The sequence below is a fragment of the Candoia aspera genome, chromosome 2 (assembly GCF_035149785.1).
Source record: "Candoia aspera isolate rCanAsp1 chromosome 2, rCanAsp1.hap2, whole genome shotgun sequence".
NCBI classification, from domain to species: domain Eukaryota; kingdom Metazoa; phylum Chordata; class Lepidosauria; order Squamata; family Boidae; genus Candoia; species Candoia aspera.
Window position 1 is genome coordinate 138613588 of NC_086154.1, and position 25029 is coordinate 138638616.

General features: G+C 40.4%; 1 protein-coding gene across 2 annotated transcripts in view; it reads right to left on the reverse strand.

Moving 5' to 3' along the window:
- The window catches only part of CBX5 (chromobox 5), a 44197-nt gene extending 19228 nt beyond the window's left edge, over positions 1–24969 (reverse strand). Inside the window, exon 1 of one of the 2 annotated variants that reach the window (XM_063293853.1) lies at positions 24883–24969. The gene's annotated coding sequence lies outside the window, so the exon portion shown is untranslated. Of the gene's footprint in view, positions 1–24627; positions 24740–24882 lie in introns of those variants that run through there. The other variant, XM_063293852.1, reaches the window with a different exon arrangement.
- Positions 24970–25029: the final 60 nt, after the last annotated feature.

Consider the following 25029-nt stretch of genomic DNA (forward strand, 5'->3'; position numbering starts at 1 on the left):
AGCCTAATTCCCACCCATCTAAAAAGAGAGTACTGTATACTTGTGTCATTTTAGGGAACCTATGGTCCTGGACAAGCATGTTCCTTAGCATGGGTATGATGCTATTGCCTGGACAGATTATATAAAGTCAACAAGAAATCATACGGGGATAACAAATCAAAGTATGCAAAAGGTGTTACTGCATTTTGGAATAACTCTAAGAAAATGGAAAAGTAGTATGTTTCTACTTGTCCTAGTTCTCCATGCAATTAAGCTTTTATATCAAGGAAAGGAAAGGGAAGGGGAAGGGAAAGGGAAGGGAAGTTCTAGTCTATCCAGCAGAGCAACAGAATTGTCAGTACAGGTAGTCCTCATTTAATAACCATTTGTTTAGTGACAGTTTGGACTTACAACAGTGCTGAAAAAACCAATTTACAACCAATCCTCACACTTATGACCATTGCAGCATCCCTGTGGTCACGTGATCACGATTTGGGTGCTTGGCAACTGGTTTGCATTTATGACCATAGCAGCATCCCATGGTCACTTGATCATCATTTTCAACCTTCTCAGCTGGCTTCTGGCAAGCAAAATCAATGGGGAACTGCATGATTTCCTTAACAACCACATGGTTTGCTTAACAACTGCTGCAAAAAAGTCGTAAAGGTTGGATTCGCTTAATGACCGCTTCGCTTAGCAACCAAAATTCCGGTCCCAACTGTGATCTTTAAGTGAAGACTACCTGTAACAGATACAACCATGCTGACATTTTACAGCAATGCTAATATAATTATATCTATACAATGGAAACATTTGCATTTGGCACTGAGAAAAGTACAAGCAACCAAGTTAACAATCAGGTATATAACCTGATAGCTTCTTATACCTTCTTTAAAATTGTTATTTTCTTGCAAAACTCTTAAGAAAATTGACTGGGTTAGTATACATAAAATCTCAATTTATTTGATCATTTGGGTAGAAGGGACATCTGTCAAATTTCAATGCCTTTTACACTCAAACTGACACAAATTAAATAATTTGCATTCACCTACATCATTTTGCATAATTACATAATCAACATTTTATATCATTTTCATCAATATAATTGCACAATATTATAAATTGATACAACTGATATAAAATAACATCAATGTTTTAAACTGCTTTATTAACAATGGAAATTTTACTTTGGACTTCATCGCTAAACAGATTTTCTTCACTGTCTGCCAGTGAAGCCCAAAATGAATTTCTGTCTGTTGCTTCCAAGGTCTTCTGAACTGAACTGAAACCCCTGTTTTACTGTACTCCCAGAAGGCTAAAATCCATTAAATATTTCAGGGAGGGAGCACAGGGAAGGTACATCTACATTTAAACAATTATTTTATTTATTAGTGAGCCTGAGTATGATTTCCAGCTCAAGGTCTTAGTGCTTGTTGCAATTTATCACAGCACAGTGTTATACCTGTATTATTTTGAATAAGAGTTTAACATTTTCATATTTAATAGATTGCATTTAAATCTTCTTAACCAAATCTATCTACTCTGCAAAATGCTATTAACCTAGGGATCAACAAAAGAAACTTATAACAAAAGAAATAACCACCCAGAGTCATTGTTGATATGGGTGGTGGAAAAATGTGATAAATAAGTAAATTTAAAAACCGATCTCCTTGTAGCGATCAAGAGCACTGAATGACTTTCTCTTGGGCAGACATAATTAAAAAAAAGCAATGACAGATAAAGCTTGAATTGCACTTACGTTAATTTGCTCACAAATGGTCTAAAACCTTTCTAGTTCTTTGTAATAGTATAAAAGGCTAAAAGAAACTCGTAGATATTTCTGTGCTTGTTAAAACATCTGTTCAGAACCATCTTAATATCTTAAGTAAGCTTCAATAAGCCAATGAACTACAGTATATTTTTTAACAGGGTCTAGATTTCAGGTCAGTTTGAGCAATGTAAAAACACAAATGTAGGAAAAATGCTGTAACTAGACTGTATTAAGCCAAAAAACTGCATATTATCTACCACTAATATTCTACAGTTACCTAGGACTTCAGATGAATATTCTTGTGATTAATCCCAGCAAATATCTGAAGACAATGAAAAAAAAGTTAAGCACCCAATGTTTAGTTATTGATTGATGTATATGGCTGCTGGCTCAACAACAATGTGATTCTAGGCAGCTTACAACCCGCCCCCAAACAACAATAAACAATACAATCAATAACAGGCAACCTGGTTCATATTCGTACTGTTTCCTGATGGCAACTTACTTACTCAGGCCCCAACTCTCAGGGAACAGTCATATTTTTAAGACCTTTCTAAAGGCCAATAGGGCCAGAGCCACCTGAACATTGGGAAGGAGATTTGTTCCAAAGGGCAGGCACCACTACTGAAAAGGCAGCTATTTGGGTCCCATCAGGTGGCACTGTTTCAGTGAAGAGACCCACTCTATTAAAATGAGAGGGACAGGCAGCTGTCCTTAGGAAGAGATGGTCCCAAAAATAACCCAGTCCTTTGCCATGTAGAACTTTATAGATGATCACCAGCAACTTGAATTGCACCTGGAAGCTGTTAGGGAGCCACTGAAGCTCACAAAGTAGTGCTGTTACATGCGTGTACTAAGGTGTGCCCATAATTACCGACACTGATACATTCTGGACCAATTGTAGCTTCCAGGTGGTCTTCAGAGGCAGCCTGTGTAAAGCACATTGCAGGGGTACAGTCAAGAGGTGGCTAAAGTATGAGTGACAGCAAGCAGAGCCTCCTGATCCAGAAATGGGCACAACTGCTGCCCAAGACCAAGTTCTGCAAAGGCTCGCCTGGCCAGATTTTGACGCTGCACCCCGTGCTGATGGATAACCTCTTAGCATAGACGTTAAAAAGATGGGAGAGGGTAGAGCCCTAAGATGCCCCATAAAGCAGGGACCTAGGACTAAACCTCTCTCCTCCGCCAACACTGACTAGAATTGGCCCCAGAGGAAGGAGAGCTAATGTAACACAATGCCTCCCACCCCCAACTCCCTAAGCTTGTTCAGAAGGATAAAGGTTGAGGGTACTGAAAGTCACTGAGAGATCAAGGAGAACCAGGATGGATGTACTTCCCCCACCTCAAGACCATCAGAGGTCATCAACAGATGTGATCAAAGCTGTTTCAGTACTTTCTCCCAGCCTGAAAAAGGTCCAGATAATCCACTTCCTTCAGGGCCCTTGGGAGCTGCATTCCTACCACCTTCTCAATAAGAGACAGCACAGTAGTTGTCCAAACCTGTAGGATCTAGTGATGGTTTCCTGAGGAGGGGCTGGATTGCTGCCTCTTTCAGAGTCGGCAGAACTAGCCTATTTCTCAGGGAAGTAATAACCATCATGTGGATTCACCTACATGCACTCTTCCTGGAGGCTTTAACCACCAGGAGGGGTGTGGATCTAAAAAAAAATATGGTCACACCTACAATATCAAGGACCCTGTCCATTTCCTTAGGACTAATAGATTCAAACTCAATGTTGAAGGAAGTATAGTTTGGGTTCTGGAAAACTTTATGAAGAATCATACATTGTTGAAGAAGTTATACTATTCAGGCTGGCCTTTACGGCAATTATTAATGCTGGGGGAGCTCAGGTTTTAATCAACCATATTGTCATCTTGTTTTACTTATGGTGTGTAAAGTAAATGTATGTGACTTTTTTGTTAGCTCAAGTATTTTTATGCTTGTCCGGAAAATGAGATCAGCAAACAGAAAAACAACCAGATTATTTAGATATCATTCTTGTCTGTGAACTGCCGAAAGGTACACCACAAAACAGCTTATTCTGCCTCTGAGGATGCCAGCCACAGCTGCTGGCGAAACATCAGGATAACAGAAAACTAGACCACGGCCATTCAGCCTGAAAGCTTATCATAGCTTGATTTAGGTATTTTATTAAACCGAATGCCGCATGTTATTTTTAAGTCTATGGAGCAAACATTTACAATAGTCTTGTAGAAAGAGTATTTACAATTTAAACATTTAGTTACAAAAATATAATTAAGATATATATATACAATATACAGCTGTCCATACAACTTTGTTATAGTTTCAACAATACATTGGTGACATGAGATGTAAGCAAGACCAGTCCTCGGGGAATATCTCTAAGCTTGATGTGTTTAAAATATTAACATAACTTTCACCAAACTATTGAAAGAACAAATCCTATTACCCCTAACCACCTATAAAGTTTACAAAGTCCAGTATTTTTAATTTTTAGTTATTTTACAAAATAAGGCACTCTGAGGACACATTCCTTCTAATTAATAATTAGATCCTAGCTTAAACAGAGATTAAGTGTGAGTACATTAGAGGCAAATCTAGAGTTCAATTGCACTTGTGGCATACTGACCAGAATGTGCCAAAATGCATCACTGCTCTCTTTACCACTGCATGGATTGCTACATGTAAAACAATTATGATCAATGCTGGCAATTTAGGTTGCACATTCTCTATATTACTAAAAAGCATTATGTACATGAACACTTGTGGGGGAGATGGGTGGTGATAAAAATATGATAAACAAACAAACAAACACTTTAATTGACCAAACCCAGAATAGGCAGGAGAGATCAATATTTATTAGCCTGTCTGCTGATGTCCATTGTGTATGGGAGATTGCAACTTGGAATGAAAGAGAAGTAAATTATAAACAGCATGAATTAACAAAACAGAAAAAATAATAATATCCATGATGTGCATCTGTGAAATTAAGAGAAAGGGATCCAAATAAAAGTTGTAGATTAAATTATGGATGGTGATGATGATGATGATGATGAGGATTTATTAAATGTATATGCTGCCTGACACCCAGTGACTCTAGGCTGTCAAATTGTTAAAAAACATTTAACAAATAATAATACAAAAAACACAAAAACAGCAATGGCAAAGAAAACAAACCTAGAGGGGAACAAAAAAGAAGGGGCATCAGTTGTCCTTGTCAAAGGCTTGGATGAAGCACCAGATCTTTAGGGATCTTTGAAATACCAGTAGGATGGGAGACATTCAAATTCTTCATTCCAGAGGGCAGGTGCTGCTACAGAGAAGGCACACTTGGAGGTCCAGATAGATGGCATTAACTGATGGAACCTGGAGTGTGCCAACCCTGCCAGATTGAACTGGCTGGGCAGACACTATGGGAGACAGGTGGTCCTTCAAGTAACCAGGCCCTATGCCATGGAGGGCTTCATAGGTGGCCACCAGCACCTTGAATCGCACCTGGAAGCAAACTGGCAATCAGTGCAGCTCATGAAGCAGAGGTGTTCCATAGGCATACCAAGGCATGCCCATCACTGCATGCACCGCTGCATTCTGGACCAGCTGAAGCTTCTGGGTAGTCTTTAAGGGCAGCCACATGTACAGTGTGTTGCAATAGTTAAGCTGTGAGGTGACCAGGGCATGAGTGAGTGTCTGAAAGGGCCCCTGATCTAGGAAACCATACCGTATGGTTGGGCAAAAGCCTTCCTGGCTATAGCTGCCACCAGCTCATTGAGCAGGAGCTGCAAGTCCAAGACGACCCCCAAACTGCACACCATCCTTAAATGGGGAAGTGCAACCCCATCCAAGGTCAAAGCTGGAATATTCCCAGATCTGGGCAGTCCGAACACCCACAGCCACTTGGTCTTGATAGGACTGAGTCAGAGACAGTTTCTCCCCATCCAAACCTGCACAGGCTCCAAGCACTAGGACAGAGCCTCAACAGCCTTACATGGTTGGCTCAGAGTTGGAAGATATAATTGGGTATCATTATGATGATACCAAACCCAAACCAGTAGATGACCTCACCCAGTGGCTTCACACAGAGGTTGAAAAGGAGGGAAGAGAGAACCCTGCGGTACCACACAGATGAGGGGCCTAGGGGACAATCTCTCCTCACCAACCAGTACTGACTGGAACTGGCCCCTGAGGAAGGAAGAGAACCACCATAAAATGGTGCCCCCAATCCCCAACCCACAAAGCTGGCTCAGGATTTTGAGAATGTTGTATTTGTGCCTGGCAAAGGGAAAAATAGTTATTGATTCCCTATATAAAGGGAAAGGTAATAAGAGTAAATGCAAAAACTACAGAAAATTGCTGTCAGCCATTCAAGGTAGGCCAAATCAGGAAACAGACACTACAGGTACTGCAACTCCACTTTATTACTGAATTGTGTAACAACAGAATCTTGAAGGCCTGACAGAGTTTCTCCCCCTCCCGCATATACCCAACAGAATCAAAGTAGAACAATCTTGAGTTTCTTTCTCAGTCCTTTCTCCCTTCCAGGGCCAAACTGGTGTTTACCTAATTGCTGTGGAATTTCTTCAAGGCCATCTCCATATTCCTCTAAAATTGCTTTGCTAAGTGTGCCTAGGAAGGAGTTAGACAGGGAATAAGTTAAACGATACATGCTTGTCAAAAATGGTTAAGATTGTGCTTCTGCCCACTTAGTTATATATAAGTGAACATTAAGGATGGAAGGATGGAAAGATATGAAGAGGTATAGTGAATGCTTCTGGTGCAAATTAGATTAAGATTTGGATTTGTCCTTATCAAATTAATTAGATTGATCGATACACAGATAGAAGGATAGCTTACTCTTCCTCAGTCCTTTTCTGTGCTTTGCATAATGTTACTTATCTCAAAAGAGAATAATGTGTGTGTTTAAAAAATTAAGATATTCTGCTTGTTGTATAATAACCAATGAATATTTTGGAGAACAATTAATCATACTAAACAGCTGCATATAACATTGAACCATATTAGAATGACATAGGAAAATCTGGTTATGACCGGAAAGCAGAGCAGAAAAAAGGATATTCAGACACTAAAGAATTTAACTGTCTCAGTTGATCTACTGTGGAGAATGATACAGATAATTGCAAGTCTATTATTATTACAGTAACCCAATTCAAGGAAGAGGTATTTTGCAGCTGCTGATAGCACTTTCAAAACATCCCAATTAAGGAAATTGCATTTGGAATGTTTGCTCAGTATTCTGCTCCACAGAAAAATGATTTGTGACTGATCAATGCCTTAACTGTTCTGTTCTTCAATGTTTAGAAGCCATTCAAGAACTGAAGCCTGACCTAAGAAGCTTCTTTAAAAAATTTATATGACACCATTTAACTTTTAAACTCCATATAAAAATTATTGCTTTTAGAATTTATTTAGACTTTCTTATGAGTTAAGTCCTTTTGGGTACACAGAGACATGATATATAGAGTCAAGGACACACATTTTGTTGTAAATGGATTTAACGATGCCACTATATAAGCAAAAACACTTACACAAAGAGATGGGAAGGGATTATTGGTTTTTAGTGTTCTTTCTTTTTATTATAACCTAAGCTAGTTCCAGTATTTTTGAGCATTCCCTACAGTGGGTTTTTAGAGGACTTAATGAGATGAATTGATGCCCTACTTGTATAGTAAAAGATTGTCAAACAAGTCTTTGGTGTGAGCATAACAAATAATATTACATTCCATACATTTATGTGAAGCTTGGTGATGGTTACTAGCAAGTAAAAGCAGTGGGATCAAATTTCTGAAATTTTCTCATAGTTAAACTCATTATCTTAAACTAACTCTAACCTACATTATTTGACTGTTGCAACTATAAAAACAGGAGTATCTGAAACTATCCAAATTATCTTTTTAAAATAGGCTGTTATAATAAATGCAATCTTCTAACATTTATCTGCATTCTACCCAATGTATTTACTTATTTGCAATTCTTAGTTACCTGCAGGTACCACTTAAATATGAAGTTCAGAGAATATTACGCTAATAATCCTTTTATAAAATGAACCTGATGGACACACTGGATTCTGTGCTGGCAGCTAGTCTCCATTTCTAATTATCAAGTTCCAAGAAAAGACTAATCTGTGTAAATTTCCTTTTTGAGTCTGCTCTCCTAGTTAATCCCAAAGCATAGCCACATACCAGACAAGGCCCACAGAAGTCTCAAGCACATATTCAGTAAACATGGAAAGTGGCTGAAGTTTAATTATCTACCAAAAATTAGATTAAGGGCTTGGCAATGCCTCTTTTAATGTGCCATATAGTTTTGTATTCTAGTATCATTCCAATGCATTTGTCAAATTATATTTAAGTTATATAGCCTAGAACTTAGAGACATAAACACAAAACAGTATTGAACTTTCATCCTACCCCTGCAAAAGTACCCTTGGCAGACTGTTAACCATCCATTATAATCCAAAGCAATTTCTCTCTATAGCAATTTAAAAGTTGTAAAAAATATAATGGCTGATGACAGGAGAAACAAACCACACCAGAAGTTATTGAACCGTGTAGGTTTTCTCAAGTGTCTCTATTGACATTTTACTGTGAGTTATTGTGCCACAATATTGTAAAATGTGCTCGGTGTTGCAAATATAGTGTTATTTGAATGGAAAAATTTGGTTCTGAAGAAGAGAATACAAACAGAAAGCTTTCTAATAATCTTGTTGGCTTTAGAAAGCAAGTCAGTTACATAGTTTAGAGAAAAATGTATTTAAATACTGCTCACTAGGTTCATAAATACAAAGTCTAACCAACTTGTACTAAAATTGTAATTTATGAATAGCACAACATGGATTTTAAATTCATATACAAATTTATGTATGAATTGGTTTCACAAAAAGTATTTCTCCTCCATGTTGAAGGAGTGATCTTTCTCCTGCAGCACTAAGTACATAAAACATAGCATTACTACAATCATGAAAACTAATTAGTTTCACCTACTTATTGGACCAACGTACCCCCATCTACCTCCTCCTGTTCCAAATATGGGCAGCTTCTATATCTGCAGTCCTGAGTTTCTGGAAACGATAAGCCAAGCTTTCATGACATGAATATTCATTTTTTCAGCCTATTTGGCCTTCGGTAGGTATCATTTTGACCCAAAACCAAAACAGGTATTTTCCAAAACCTTTTAAATGTGATGTTCTTGGATTGCAAAGGATTTTAATATATATCTATATTGTTCAATCTGAAAAAAGGTAAACAAAGAATTTCAATGTAAGATTGAGAACTCTTAAAGCAGAACTTTAAATATTAGCTTTAACAGCATTCCATGCCAGGATCAGACAGCTTTCATTATACTGAAAATATGGCATACTTCAAGCCCAAACCGTGAAAATCTATACCAGTCTTTATTCTGGAGAACTGCAAGGACATCAGTAAACAGTTATCTTCACATACACTCTTATCTTTTACATCTATCACACTTCTAAAAGTTAGCAAAGTTAATGCTGTATGATTTATGACCGCATTCTAGTGATCCAAACTGTCTTAGGAAGATTAGCATTTAAATTGTGGCAACTAGGCTACTATTAATACTGATATAAAGGAAATTTATACCTCATTTTGATAGTCTTTATGCTATGAGACACAAAAGGCAATCTTTTTGCCCTAAAGCTTTCTATCTTTTCCCATACAGTTCTGTATTTTACACAATTGTTTATCTTGCTACTTTTAGTTACTACAAATAGCAGGTAACTGGAAGATTCTCCACCTGACTTTTTCCACTGTTTGGTGGCTTTTTTGCTGGACTGCGATGTTAACTTTAACATAATGAAAATCTAAGTCACTTTTCTCAAATGTTTTCATCTTGAGGGACCATCATTACAGTAACACACCATATGATTTACTGGAAAAAAACTGCCTGTTTGACAATCTTCAGCAACTAGCAGTTTAAAAATAGGGTGAATGAATATAATTAACTGCTTCAATGATTTGAGGACTGAGTTTTTAAAACTAATTTCATTCATTCCTATCATTCTTATTACAGTTTTCATTATGGAATATGCCAAGTTAAAAGTGGCACTGCAAGGCTGGACAATGTTTTGAAGGGTCAGGGGCCACATTTCACTCTTCCAACTTTCTAGAGAGCAACAGAAAGCCATCAAATTACATAATGGCATCACCAGAAGGGACAGAGCAAACTTTGGAATTTGAGCTGTTTTAATTATTGAAATGGAAAGGGAGTGAGAATCCTTTGCAAGGTCTCTCATTCCATTTCCCCAATTTAAAAAAATTGAAAAATATTCAAAGTATTGAGCTGGGGAGGAAGAGCTAAACATAAGGACATGACCTTTGTCTCCATTTTCCATTCCATTCCCACCATTAAAACCAAATTAACATGGGCGGGGGGTGTCCTGCCACCAACACGAAGCCATTTGCCATTGGATTTCAGTAGCACCACCTTTTGATTTCTGGGGGAGGGTACAAATGGGATGTTGAAAGTCTAGATGGAGCCCGTGGGCTGCACACCCTTGTACTGGGGAAGTCATTTGACCACAAGATAAAGAACAGGAACTTCTCTTACTTGATGAGGAATACAGTGGAAACCTGCTGGTTTCACCACAGAGCAGCATTTTGCTATCTATCCGGTTCATGTTCTTTTATTAATTTGTTCAAGCAGCCTTGGAACATCTCATAGTGCTGATTTCTAACAAGAGATTGGTGGACTTTTGACTATTAGACAGTTCAACTATACAAAAATTCAGCTCGCTCCAGACAATCAGTTTCTAGTCCTGATACTTAACTGTTACTACAGATCACTTCCAGTAATTTTGAAGCAACAGGGAGGGGGGGGGGTATCTGCAAAGCAAAATGGGAATTCTGGAAGGGGGAAGGAAGCAACATCTGCTCCTTATAGGTAAAATCACCATGACTTTATAAAATGAATTATATGCAAGTTTGATTAAAATATGCTTGATCTATAAAATTAAAAATTGTAGTTTATTCAGACAGTAATTAAAACATTGCTTGAATTTAAAATGATTTTAATGTTTGTTGCAAATATAGCTACAAGCCACTGAAATCTGGAGAATTAAAGGATGGCAATATATAGCCACCATTTTGTTAGTTGCTTATCAGTTTCTATGATGTCCAAATGAAATGTCCAAATTGGATGATCTTTGATATTCATTGATGAAATATCCCCATTTCTTCAAATAGTTTGGTGAGTGCTGCCAATCTCATTTTAGCTGTCAGCCCATAGTATTAAGAGAAACTACCATTTTCAACATTTATGGTCATATTAATATACTGAAGTATCAGTACCATCCTTAGCAGCACTGATGTGAATATTCATCCTCCTTCCAAATAATTTCCAATCACAGCTGAGATATCTTCTGAGATGGAAGCCCATGTTTGTTTAATGTTAACTATAACTATCTGGGAGCAGTCTGATCCGGTTGGACTCGAGGAAGTGGACAGGATCCTCCGGATTGTGAATGCCACCACCTTTTATTTAGATCCATGTCCCTCCTGGCTGGTGAAGGCAGCTCGGGAGGTGACTGTCCTAACAGTCAGGAATCACGCTGAGATGAGGAGTAGGTCTCTAGTGTTTATTGCTGCTACATAAGACAGAAAATCCTAACAAACTGAAGAAGCGTGGGAAAACCCAGACAGATAAACCCCAAAGGTTAAGGCGGGTCTGATCTGTCTCTCTTTGAATGGCTGCTTAATTCCTCAGTACTACGCATGCATTTTCCCCCCTGGATAGAGGCCCCCTCCTGCTCGCCATCAGTACTCATGACATCGACATGTGGTTGGGTCCAAGCGATGGTAAATACATCCTTGAGTGAGGGGGTGTTCCCGGTCGCCTTTAAGGAGGCACTGGTGCGCCCCCTCCTCAAGAAGCCATCTCTGGACCCAATTGTGCTGGACAATTTTCGTCCAGTCTCCCACCTCCCCTTTTTAGGGAAGGTGGTTGAGAAGGTGGTGGCGCTACAGCTCCAGAGGGTCCTGGAGGAAACGGATTATCTGGACCCCTTTCAGTCAGGTTTCAGGCCAGGATATGGGACAGAAACTGCATTGGTCACACTTATGGATGATCTCTGGCAGGAGCAGGATGGAGGCAGTGCATCCATCCTTGCTCTCCTTGACCTCTCAGCGGTTTTCGATACCATCGACCATGGTATCCTTTTGGGACGGCTCAGGGAGTTGGGGGTGGGCGGCGTAGTTCTGCGCTGGTACACCTTCTTCCTCCAGGGCCAGTCCCAGTCGGTGGTGCCCCTCCTTTGTGGGGTGCCACAGGGTTCGGTTCTCTCTCCTCTCTTGTTTAACATCTACATGAAACCTCTGGGTGAGATCATCCGTCACCATGGGATGAGGTATCATCAATATGCTGACGATACTCAATTGTATATCTCCATCCCAGGTGAGGTAAGTGATGCTGTGACTGCCCTTTCTCGGTGCCTGGGGGCTGTGGGGGTCTGGATGGGGAACAATAGGCTGCAGCTGAACCCTGGTAAGACAGAGTGGCTGTGGGTTGATGGGGCTTCATCTTCCGGGAAACTGTCATCTTTAGTTCTGGATGGGGTGGCACTGCCCCAGACAGACTCAGTGTGTAATCTGGGGGTTCTCCTGGACTCACAACTCCTGCTTGAAGAGCAGGTGGCAGTCGTGGCCAGGAGGGCCTTTGCGCAACTTCGGGTTGTGCGCCAGTTACGCCCGTTCCTGGATCGTGAAGCCCTCCGAACAGTCACTCACGCCCTGGTTATCTCCCATATAGACTACTGCAATGCGCTCTACATGGGGCTACCCCTGAAGAGTATCTGGAAGCTTCAGCTGGTCCAAAATGCAGCCGCACTGGTTATTTTTGGTGCACCTAGGTGGGCACGTATAACACCGTTGCTGCGCGAGCTGCACTGGGTGCCAGTTTGCTTCTGGGTCCAATTCAAGGTGTTATTACCTTTAAAGCCCTACATTGCATGGGGCCAGGCACATGGCACGGGGCCCCATTACACTGGCCCGCCCCACCCAATCATCCAGAGAGGGCATGTTACGGACCCCATCCATAAGAGAATTTCATCTGGTGGGATCCAGGAAGCGGGCCTTCTCTGTGGTGGTCCCCGCTCTCTGGAATATCTTGCCCCCGGAGGTGAGGCAGGCCCCTTCTCTCCTGACCTTCCGGAAGGCCCTGAAGACCTGGTTTTGCCGTCTCACTTGGGGAGGGAAAGTGAATAGCCATTCTTGGGGATGGCTCGCACCCTAGAGTCCCTCCCACCAGCCTGGATTCTACATTTCTCTTGGATTTTATTTATTTATTGTTTTATTATAATTGTTTTATGTGATTTTAATGTTTATGTTTTATGTGGGATTTTATTGTAAACCGCCCAGAGTCCCTCTTCTGGGGGAGATGGGCGGTGGCTAAATATGAGTAATAAATAAAATAAAATAAGTTATAATTTTATCAGATGAATGAAGCCTATGGTACAAAGTGGGTGAAACTAGGAATCTAACATAAGGAGCACAAAAATTTAAATACTAAAATCACACTATCCAGTTGAAGTCAAATATATGTTCATTTTGAGAATGTAAGGCAGAATCCAATGATACTTCAGTATACATCTGCTTATTGTATAAAACCTCCCCTCATTCTCCTTGCCCAGGACAGTTCTAGAGCCAATTTTGAGGGCATTCAAAGGATTGCTGAGGGGAGGAAGAACAGTTTCTATTTCATATGAAACTTTGCAAAAATATTTAATTAGAACCCATCCGTAATATAATTTATTACCATTAAAACAAGCACAATATTACCCAGTTGTCCAGAACTATTTGTAAAAAGTAAAGCTTCCTTTGAGACAAACTTGACTCCTGGTGATTTCATGGATGTCCATGTAGTTTTCTTGGTCTGCTATTGCCTTCTTCTGGGATTTTTTTTAACAGTCTAGGTATATCCATGATACTCCCTGATGGAGTATCTTTCCATCCAAATATCAACCAAGCTCAACCCTTGCTTAGCTTCTAAGCTCAGACAAGAACAGCCATCTGCTGCCTCCTTTCATGGAATATCTATTTTGAATTAAATACACTTTTCTTGAAGATACATCTTTGAATTGCTTTTCATTACAAAATAATCATCATTGGTGCACCTGACTTATAGTTATCTCTTGATAATGTCTAAATTTAAAACAATTAAAATGTTGACCAGGAAAATAAACTCTTAAAAGTGTCAAAAAATGATCTAATAAATTTCTTAAAGACTGTTATTTGCATCTAAATTTATTTTTATAGCAATAGTAGTAACCTATGCTATCATCAGTTGTCTGACAAAACCTATTTTTGAACCACTCATGAATTGCGGTCCAGTTTAACAATACATCGGATTGCTTCTACAGTAGATTTTTATAAATACTTTACATTTACTCTGGCAGCAAATGATATTGCTGAAACTCACTCCATAATGTGCCTCTTCCTGCTTGATTTTGTTTTATGACTCAGTTGTGCTTCATACTCTATCAATCAATCAAATTTGTCATTGCCCATCTCCTCCCACCGGAGGGACTCAGGGCGGTTTACAACTAAATAATCAAAAAACCAATAAATATATAATAAAATTCCAATATAAAATACACTTTAAAACAATTTCACAAAGCTACTAAATATAAATAAAATCCAGATGGCTGTGATCTCAGTCAATCATTGTGTAGGAGGGGCACTTCAAAGCACTAGCCAACCCCAAGCATGACTATTCTCCTCCATGCCCCAAGCCCAGTGGCAGAGCCAGGTCTTCAAATTCCTCTTGAAGGCTACGAGCGATGGGGGTAGCCTCACCTCCGGGGGCAAGAAGGGCGGGCGCTACTGCAGAGAAGGTCCACCTCCTGGACCCTGCCAGACGGAATCCTCTTACCAATGGGGCCTGCAGCATGCCCTCTCTGCATGATCAGGTGGGACAGGCTGATGTAGCGGGGAAGAGGCAGTCCCTAAGGTAGCCGGGTCCCATGCCATGTAAGGCTTTAAAGGTGATAACCAACACCTTGAATTGGACCCGGAAGCAGACTGGTATCCAGTGCAGCTCGCGTAGCAAAGGTATTATACGAGCCTTTCTAGGGGCACCAAAAATAGCCCACGCGGCTACATTCTGGACCAGCTGAAGCTTCCAGATACTCTTCAAGGGTAGCCCCGTGTAGAGTGCATTGCAGTAGTCTGTATGGATGATAACAAGGGCAGGAGTGACTTTTCGAAGGGCCTCCTGATCCAGGAAAGGGCGTAACCGGTGCACAACATGAAGCTGTGCAAAGGCCCTTCCGGCCATGGCTGCCACCTGCTCTTTGAGCAGGAGCCGTGAGTCCGAGGACCCACAAGTTACGCACCTGGTCTGTTTGGGGCAGTGCAACCCCATCCAGAACCAAAGATGACAAAGTGCAGGATACAGAAGAGCCCTTAACCCACAGCCACTCCGTCTTACCAGGGTTAGGCTGAAGCCTGTTGTTCCCCATCCAGACCCCCACAGCCCCCAGGCACTGAGAGAGGGCAGTCATAGCATCACTTACCTCACCTGGGATGGAGATATACAATTGAGTATCGTCAGCATATTGATACCTCATCCCATGGTGATGATCTCACCCAGCGGTTTCATGTAGATGTTGAATAGGAGAGAAGAGAGAACTGAACCCTGCGGCACCCCACAAAGGAGGGGGTGAGAGTCGGATCTCTCACTCCCTATCACCACCAACTGGGACTGGCCCTGGAGGAAGGAGGTGAACCAGTGCAGAACACGCTGCCCACCCCCAACTCCCCGAGCCAACCCAAAAGGATACCATGGTCAATGGTACTGAAAGCTGCTGAGAGGTCAAGAAGAGCAAGGATGGATGCACTACCCCCATCCTGCTCCCTCCAGAGATCATCCATAAGTGCAACCAATGCTGTTTCCCTCCCATATCTGGGCCTGAAACCTGACTGAAAGGGGTCTAGATAATCCATTTCCTCCAGAACCCTCTGGAGCTATAATGCCACCACTTTCTCAACCACTTTCACCAAAAAGGGAGGTGGGAGACTGGACAAAAATTATCCACTACAGTAGGGTCCAGCGATGGTTTCTTGAGGAGGGGCTGCACCAGCGCCTCCTTAAAGGCAGTTGGAAACACTCCCTCAAGGATGTATTGACCATCGCCTGGACCCAGCCACATGTCACCTCCCGAGCTGCTTTCACTATCCAGGAGGGACATGGGTCTAGATGACAAGTGGTGGCATTTACTGTCCAGAGGATCCTGTCCTCTTCCTCAGGTCCAACAGGATCAAACTTTTCCCCAGATAACAGGGTAAGTACGCTTCCTTGGTATCTCCACAGACCATGCCTCATGCTTGGAATCTAACGTAGAGTGGATCACAGTGATTTTATCCTGCAGATGCTCCGAAAACTCCTCTGCACGGCCCTGTAGGTGGGTCACTGGGCCCACCTTCCCCAGAAGGGATTGAGTGATTTTAAACAGTGCCATTGGGCAGCATTCTACAGATGCAATAAGGGCAGAGAAGTATTGCTTTGTAATTTTATCTTTCTGGTATTTTTATTAATAAGGAACCCCTACAACATAATTAAAGGATCAAATCAGTGAAAGGAATAAAAATATATGTCCATGCTGTAAGTTAAAACACTAACACATATATACCATTTATTTTTGAATTTTATGAATTTCCAGGGTCAATTCCAGTCGGTGGTGATTGGAGAGGAGAGATCCTGCCCTCAGCCCCTACTGTGCTCTCTCCTTTCCTATTCAACATCTACATGAGACCACTGAGTGAGCTCATCCATCACCATGGGTTAAGGTATCATCAGTATACTGATGATACCCAGTTGTACATCTCTGCTCCTGGTGACTTAAGCAATGCTGTGGATGTCTTATCCTGGTGTCTGGAAGCTGTGAGGGTCTGGATGGGGAACAAAAGGCTTCAAATGAATCCTGGCAAGACTGAATTGCTTTGGGTTTTGGGGCCCTCCAGTTCTAGCATTATGCCATCTTTAGTGCTGGATAGGGTTGCACTGCCTCAAACAGACCCCATGCGCAATCTGAGGGGTTTTCCTAGACTCACAACTCCTGCTCAATGAGCAGGTGGCAGTCGTGGCTAGGAGGGCCTTTGCACAACTTCGTATTGTGCACCAGTTCTGCCTGTTCCTAGATCGAGGGGCTCTATTCACGATCATTCATGCCCTAGTCACCTCCCAGTTAGACTATTATAATGCACTCTACCCAGATGTACAAGCTGGGTTTAGAAAAGGCAGAGGAACTAGAGACCAAATTGCCAATATCCGCTGGATAATGGAAAAAGCCAGGGAGTTTCAGAAAAACATCTATTTCTGTTTTATTGACTATTCTAAAGCCTTTGACTGTGTGGACCATAACAAATTGTGGCAAGTTCTTAGTGGTATGGGGATACCAAGTCATCTTGTATGCCTCCTGAAGAATCTGTATAACGACCAAGTAGCAACAGTAAGAACAGACCACGGAACAACGGACTGGTTTAAGATTGGGAAAGGAGTACGGCAGGGCTGTATCCTCTTACCCTACCTATTCAACTTGTACGCAGAACACATCATGCGACAAGCTGGGCTTGAGGAATCCAAGGCTGGAGTTAAAATCTCTGGAAGAAACATTAACAATCTCAGATATGCAGATGATACCACTTGGATGGCTGAAAGCGAAGAGGAACTGAGGAGCCTTATGATGAAGGTGAAAGAAGAAAGCGCAAAAGCTGGCTTGCAGCTAAACCTCAAAAAAAACAAGATTATGGCAACCAGCTTGATTGATAACTGGCAAATAGAGGGAGAAAATGTAGAAGCAGTCAAAGACTTTGTATTCCTAGGTGCAAAGATGACTGCAGATGCTGACTGCAGTCAGGAAATCAGAAGACGCTTAATCCTTGGGAGGAGAGCAATGACAAATCTCGATAAAATAGTTAAGAGCAGGGACATCACACTGACAACAAAGGCCCGCATAGTTAAAGCAATGGTGTTCCCGGTAGTAACATATGGCTGCGAGAGCTGGACCATAAGGAAGGCTGAGCGAAGGAAGATAGATGCTTTTGAACTGTGGTGTTGGAGGAAAATTCTGAGAGTGCCTTGGACTGCAAGAAGATCAAACCAGTCCATCCTCCAGGAAATAAAGCCAGACTGCTCACTTGAGGGAATATTAAAGGCAAAACTGAAATACTTTGGCCACATAATGAGAAGACAGGGCACCCTGGAGAAGATGCTGATGCTAGGGAGAGTGGAAGGCAAAAGGAAGAGGGGCCGACCAAGGGCAAGATGGATGGATGATATTCTAGAGGTGACGGACTTGTCCCTGGGGGAGCTGGGGGTGTTGACGACCGACAGGAAGCTCTGGCGTGGGCTGGTCCATGAAGTCACGAAGAGTCGGAAGCAACTAAATGAATAAACAACAACAAAAATGGGGCTGCCGTTGAAGGGTATCCAGAAACTTCAGCTGCTGCAAAATACAGTGGCGTGGGCAGTTATGTTTGTTTCTAGTAGAACACACCTTACACCTCTGGTCCACAAGCTGTATTGGCTACCAGTCTTGTTTCTGGGTCCAATTCAAGGTGCTGGTTTTGATCTTTAAAGCCCTACATGGCATGGGACTGGGTTATCTGGGGGACAACCTCTCCCCGATTACATCTGCCCATCCCACCAGATCCAGCAGTGGGGGTATGCTACAGGTTCTATCATCTAAGGAGCTACATTTGGCATGCCCTAGGCGGTGGGCTTTTCTGCTGTGGCTCCTGTGTTATGGAATATCCTCCCCCTTGAGGTGAGGCTAGCTCCCTCACTTTTGACTTTCCGAAGATCCCTCAAGACCTGGTTGGGCCATCAGGCCTGGGGACCCCAGGAAACTGGTGAATTAGTGAGGTGGCTCCATAATTAACATCCCTTTGTCTACTATTTATTCTTTTCAGCTTTTTTATAGTTTTTAATGTTTTTAATAATTATTGCTGGTGGTGGTATTTATTAACTTTTTTTTTTAGCTTTGTTGTATGATGCCCAGAGTCACTTGTTTTGTGAGATAGGCGGCTATATAAATTTGGTAAATAAATTTGAACACAACTGGCTTCATCTGACTTTTGACTATTAAGATAGGTGATGGAAAGTACTCACTTCCAGATATGATTTGAACTAAACTGTCTTTATTTACAAAGCATGCACTGTGCTTCAAATATTTCTTTTCTTCTGATATATAAAAATAGAGAACTCCTAATGTTAAATATGATTGTGTCCTTTCAGGAGTCACTCTACACATGCCCAACCTAGCTTATCTGATTATTAATATATGCTTCCGTACTGAATATTACCATAGTTAGTATTTGTTCAGTATTGCCTGATCATCATTTAATCTGATGAGAAGACCTCAAAGTTCCCATACCACAGTTATCTTCTCTGGACTACAGAAGACATTATGTGGTTCAAAAGGTTAAAATTGATAAGCTAGTGTGAAATTTCCCAGCCATGCCAATTTTCTGAAGATGCTGATTTGAGATCTTTGAAAGAAGGATGAGAAATATATGTAATAAATAAAACACATGATCAATTTTGCTCTTACAACAATAAGGGGGATATAATAATTGTCAGGACTTCATGACCATGCTTATAACCAAAAGGGATCAAGTGCATTCTGCTTCTACAAACAAGCAGTCCTTGTGGCAGCAAACTTATGGGCCAGGGGTCTTTCCAGAACTGTAGCAATATTAAATGCTACGACAGAAGGGAAGAGAATCAGTGCATTTCTTGCACAAAATAAAAAGTGTTTTCCACTCAAAATTGTCACTGCAACCAAGGAACTTTATTCTTCTTTTTACTCAGCAGAAGTTATTCATATATTGGTTTAAATATGGGAGGCAGCAGCTTAAAAACTGTGTTCTCCTTAGAACCTATCACATTTTTTAAAATCTAGTTTTAAAACTACCCTGAAATTAGTCTGATGTTTCTTATTACACCAGCTACCTGATAGTTAGACTAGCATGTTTCAATGTCCTCTTAAGATGGAAAAAAAAAAAGATATTTGAACTGAGTAAAATGGACACTTTACACAATGCAAATACAAGTACAGATGCATACTGCTGTATGGAATAGTACTGATTTTTTTAAAAGATGTATTTGTATATACTGATTTTATATTAATTTCTTGTATATAGTTTGCATCCTTCTCAAGATAACTCATATGGCTCTATAAAGTTGTCTTCCACATTTTGCATTATATGATTTATCCACTCTGGAATGTTTTGAACTTTTTGCAAAACTACAATTATACATCTCAAAATAATACATACAGCTTAATTTCAATATTAAGTCTTCTCACAACTTTTATCAAGCATTCACTGTACTTCAAACCATATTTAATAACTATTCCTGATCCTGAAACCAGGATGAAAGTCATCTTACCCAAACAGCAATAGTAGAAGATAGAAGATCTTATCATTGAACTTTAAAGCAAAAAAAAAAAAAAAAGTTTGAAAACAGAAAAGTTCTAAAAAGCTCATTGTTTTGACAGTCACAGCAATTTAAATAAAAATATTGGTAGTTGCTGTAGTTCAGCCATTTAAATTATTGAAATATATTTGCTTTTGTATATGAAAAGGGTTTATTAAAATAGCAATTCAGGAATACAGGTGTTTTATTGCATCGTTTAAGTTAGCTTAATACTGTAAGCAGATGTTATTTGTTCAGAAAGTGTTCAGACAGCATGCTGAAGACAATATACAATAACTAGATCAAAGTTACATTATAAAAGAAAACGTAATTGCCAATTTACCTGCATTAACCTAATTAGTTCTTATTTTAATGGGCTTGAAAAATAGTTGACAGAAATAAAATTTACATAGAAACATTTTTTTTTACAATAGTAATATTGTACACAAAGAAGAAATGCTGAAACACCAGATTTCACCAAGCAATCAGATTACTGAATTCTAGAGACTTTTTTGGATGTCATTTGCTGGTCATTTTTCATTAATATTTACTGATAGATATAAAATTATACAGTACACATACAAATATATATTGCCTTTCTCTCATTAAATGAGTTTCTCTCTGAATTAATTTTAAACATATTACAATTTATTTACTGCCTTCATATATGACATCACAAACATACAGTTTTAAAAAACTGAAACGCCTAAGATGTGAGAAACAAATTTCTCACTCTCTTGAGCTAATGTAAAGATCTATGGGGATTCTACTGTAGATACCTTCCTTCTCAAACACTTACTGTAGTAGGGCTGTGCACAGCATATAAAGCAGGCACCTTGCAAAGCAAAGACACAAGCAAAGCAACCATTCTTACAGTGCTAAAGTAGCCATGTCTTCTGGAAGGCTCAACACAGCTGCTTTGAAGGCTTTCCCTGGTTGTTTCTGCATACCTCTGCAAACACAGCTGCTTCACTGGTAGTCTCAATGGAAGTGTTGTCTACGTACACACACAAACATAAAGACAATTAGAGAAAACCTTTCACAGAGTTGTGCTGAGCCTTCTGGGGGACACCACAACTTTAATATTCAGAGAATGAGTGCTTTGCTTGCATCAGTGCACTTTGAGAAATAACCCTTTTGGATACTGCCTGGTTAAAGATTATATAGCACACCAAAATATTCTGGATAATTTCGAGATTACATTCCTCCCAGAGAGTTAAAAAAAATAAGGTTTAAATGCTTTTCAAAGTGGTTAAGCCATCGAACCTAGAGGCTATTGTTGACTTATTAAATCTAAGTAGTGTGAGGAATTGTGCTTTAAATTCTTGATTGGATGTCACACTGCTGTAATCTCCTCCATGCCTAGTTTACCTACCTTCATAAAGGGACAGGCAAAACAGGAACAAACGGACTGAGTCTGCCACCATTTCATTTTGCAGTTTAGTCAGAATTCTTGATTTGCCAACAAGGCACAGATTGCATTTATTACTATGGGCTCACCTCTGTACCTAAGAACTAGCAAATCATCAGAAATGTTACGTACACATGCACAGTCACACAATCTGATCATCCACTGAGCCTAGATGTGGTTCTGTTCTTATATTTCAAGAATTTCCAACACTTTGGGGGCCAATCAGCACACTTAGAATTTTGGGAGCATATTATGGGCACTCTTACTGCAGCCACATATTCTTATTTTCTAAGCCTTTGTCTGGAGTCATAAGGCATAGTTTAAAATGCAAGTTATGCATGAGACAGGTAGTTTGCTTTGCAGCATGATAGTTTTCCATTGTTTTCCAATTAAAACTATCTACAAACAATATTTAGCAAGCAAGAATTTGATAGGCACCAAGAAATATATTAATAGGTACATTGTCATTTCAGGGCTCCCAGTATCACCTAAGCATCTTAATGTGCTGAGTTTCAAGCTTTGCAAAGAAAGCAATTACTTTTTGTCTCCTTAATAAATACTGTTTTCCATCCTTTGCTCATGTAGGCTACGTTCATGTGTAACTCAATCATACGTGCTCTTTCACAAGTTACTGCTACTTTGTTCAAAGGTCTGGATAGGATTAGCCAAAGAAGTGATGTTACTTATTATGTGTACACAACAGGAAACAGAAAAAAAATATTTAAGTAAAAATAATACTACAGTATAAAAAGCATGTGGGATAAATGGCCAAAAGTTTTGATTCTGCTATTTTTGGTGAAGATTATTTTAATAGCAAACCAATATTATTTATTAGCATTCCTTTTTACTGAGAAAATAAACTGAAATGTATCAGCATAACTCATTTTGAGATTAAGTAATCAACCTTTTACATTTCAAGAGGAATCTTTCTTGAAATCTCTTGAATGCTACCATGTTCCAAGCTGAATCCTTGTGATTACTCTTCAGTTTTCTTCAAGCCATCAGGTTTCTGATAATCAGGATACTATTTATCTGCCCAGATTATTGTAAATAGGCAACAGCTATCTCTTCCATGCTAAATACTGATTTAATCAAAAAGCTAGGATGCAAAAAGTACTTACCTGTAAACTTTAGAGTATAAAGAGCTCCACGTAAGCCAGGCTCACCCTCATATGCACTATTTATAGGCCATCATGGCTATATATGGCCAACATGAAAAACACTACAAGTGTGGGGGACAATAGAAGAGTTAAGAACATTTAGAATCTAATATCCCTGAATTGCACTGAGTTGCCCATTAAGGTTTTTTTCCCAGGCACACTACATGTCAGGTACATGTAGTTCCTAGTTAATTATGACTGAGAACCAACTACAACTTTATCACCATTCCAGCAATCAATTTAAGTTTTACCCTTAGTTCAGAACTGTATATATGCACACACAGTCATGACATCTGGCACTAATTGTCCTTGGGCAGACTTGGTACCAGCACAAAGCTAACTATATAGTCCATTTCATTAGAAATTCCTATTTGTCACTAAAAGAAAGGTGCTTTCTTCAAGCTGATCTTTATGCCATAACAGCATGGGTGTATTGTAAGCAAAGGGACATCATTCCTTTCCTCATTGAGGTGAATGCTTTCTACAAACAATTGGCTTAGAAACTCTGGTAAATAGTTTTCAAACTTCGTCATCAACACCAAACCCAATTACATGCATTCATAGATCTCCAGGTGTTTCAGGTATCAAACTAGGGCTAAATAAAGTGTATCTCAGAAAACTGCATGATCTTTTTCTAGCAGTTATTCCCTTACTTTATTGTCAGTATGCACAATAACTATATACCTCCTGGTTTACTGCAAAAGAATCCAAGCACAAATAGAAAGGGAAAGGAACTTACTTGTATGGAAACAATGCTTTCATATTTTTAAGTCAATGAAGATTTACTAGGAACATCCAAATGGAAAAAAAGGAATACCTGCATTTGACTATGTTAAGATTACAGATAAAATATAAATGTATACTTTGATCTTCTAAAAGAATCATAATACTATCACAACAAAATTCTCTACAGCCTCATTCCTTAAGGGCTTAATGTAAGATCTCACATAAATGCTGCCAGTGGACAAAAATTAACCCACCTTTCAATCCAATCTATTTTAAAGCAATATAAACCAACGAGAACAGGAAAAAATAGGTATTATAAAAGTACAAAAAATATTTACCATAGTAAATGTTCTACAATGTATGCATATTAAGTAGTTCATATCATGTAATTTCTGGGATTCTCGGGTCTAAAATCTTTGGAAATCAGAGACTTGCAACCATCACATTCCTGGTACAGGCTCGCCGACATTAAGAGACCGTCTAAAGAATTATGGATCAGCAGGAAAGGATGGTCAAGGCTAGGGCATCTGCATTAACTAGATACGGATATTCTTGTTGAAAAAAAATGTGTAAAATCCTCCGTAGATAATACAGAAACCATGTAAGTGAAGGTGCAGATACTCAGCCACCACTTTGATAGGGAACGACTCCCACTTTTTGTGGATCGGGGAAAAAGCTTTGTGAGAAATTCTGCACGAGAAACACGAGTAAAACGCAAGCAAGAGGAGCGCCTCTCCGCAGGGGGGTTGTCATGGCGGGAAAGCTTTTCACTCCTAGATCCCTCCGCCTCCATTAGGAAGGCTCCTTGTAGCCGGGCAGCCGTTCATTGGCCAGACTGCACATCAATCAAGCAGCACCAGACCAACCCTCCCGAAGACAAACGGAGCACCCCAGTTGGTTAAAATGCCTGTTACTTCACACTCCGGATCTCAACGTTCTTACGCTCTTAACTGCCTCAAGCTTTCACTCATTCGGCTGTCACTCACTTTCGAGGGCTCCGCCCAAGATGCAAGCCCCGCCCTCCCCCCAACGGTACCTCACGGCTCAGTCAATCAGGCTCCCAATCACGCCGAAACCACGCCCCCTCCCGTAGAATCACTGGCTTTCGGTAACGCGCTACCCGTCAAAACTGTTTCCCGTGGTCGCTCACCTGGGGAAAGTAACGGCTCGGTGCGAAACCAACTTCCCCCTCCCTGGTTTGTACCCCCTCGCAGCCACCGCTTCTGCGCAACGCCCGCCAAAACAGCTTTCTACTGCGCACGCGCTAGCCCCTCCGCCCCCTTCCCAGCTTCACCGCGCTGGCGTGAGGCGCGCGCATCTCCTTAGTATATTCTTCAACCACCATTTCCCCCCCCTTCGGCGGATATATTTCAAAACGCATGCGCATATGTACAGTACGCCTCACCGTGTACGCCTGCCTGGAAGCAAGTTTTATACATAAAACGATCTTTTTTCCCCTTCTACCCTGGCATGTACCTTCACCACCACACGGATGAATATAGTTCTAACCACCAACCCAAACCGTTTAGAGCACCAACTTAATTCCCGCCTC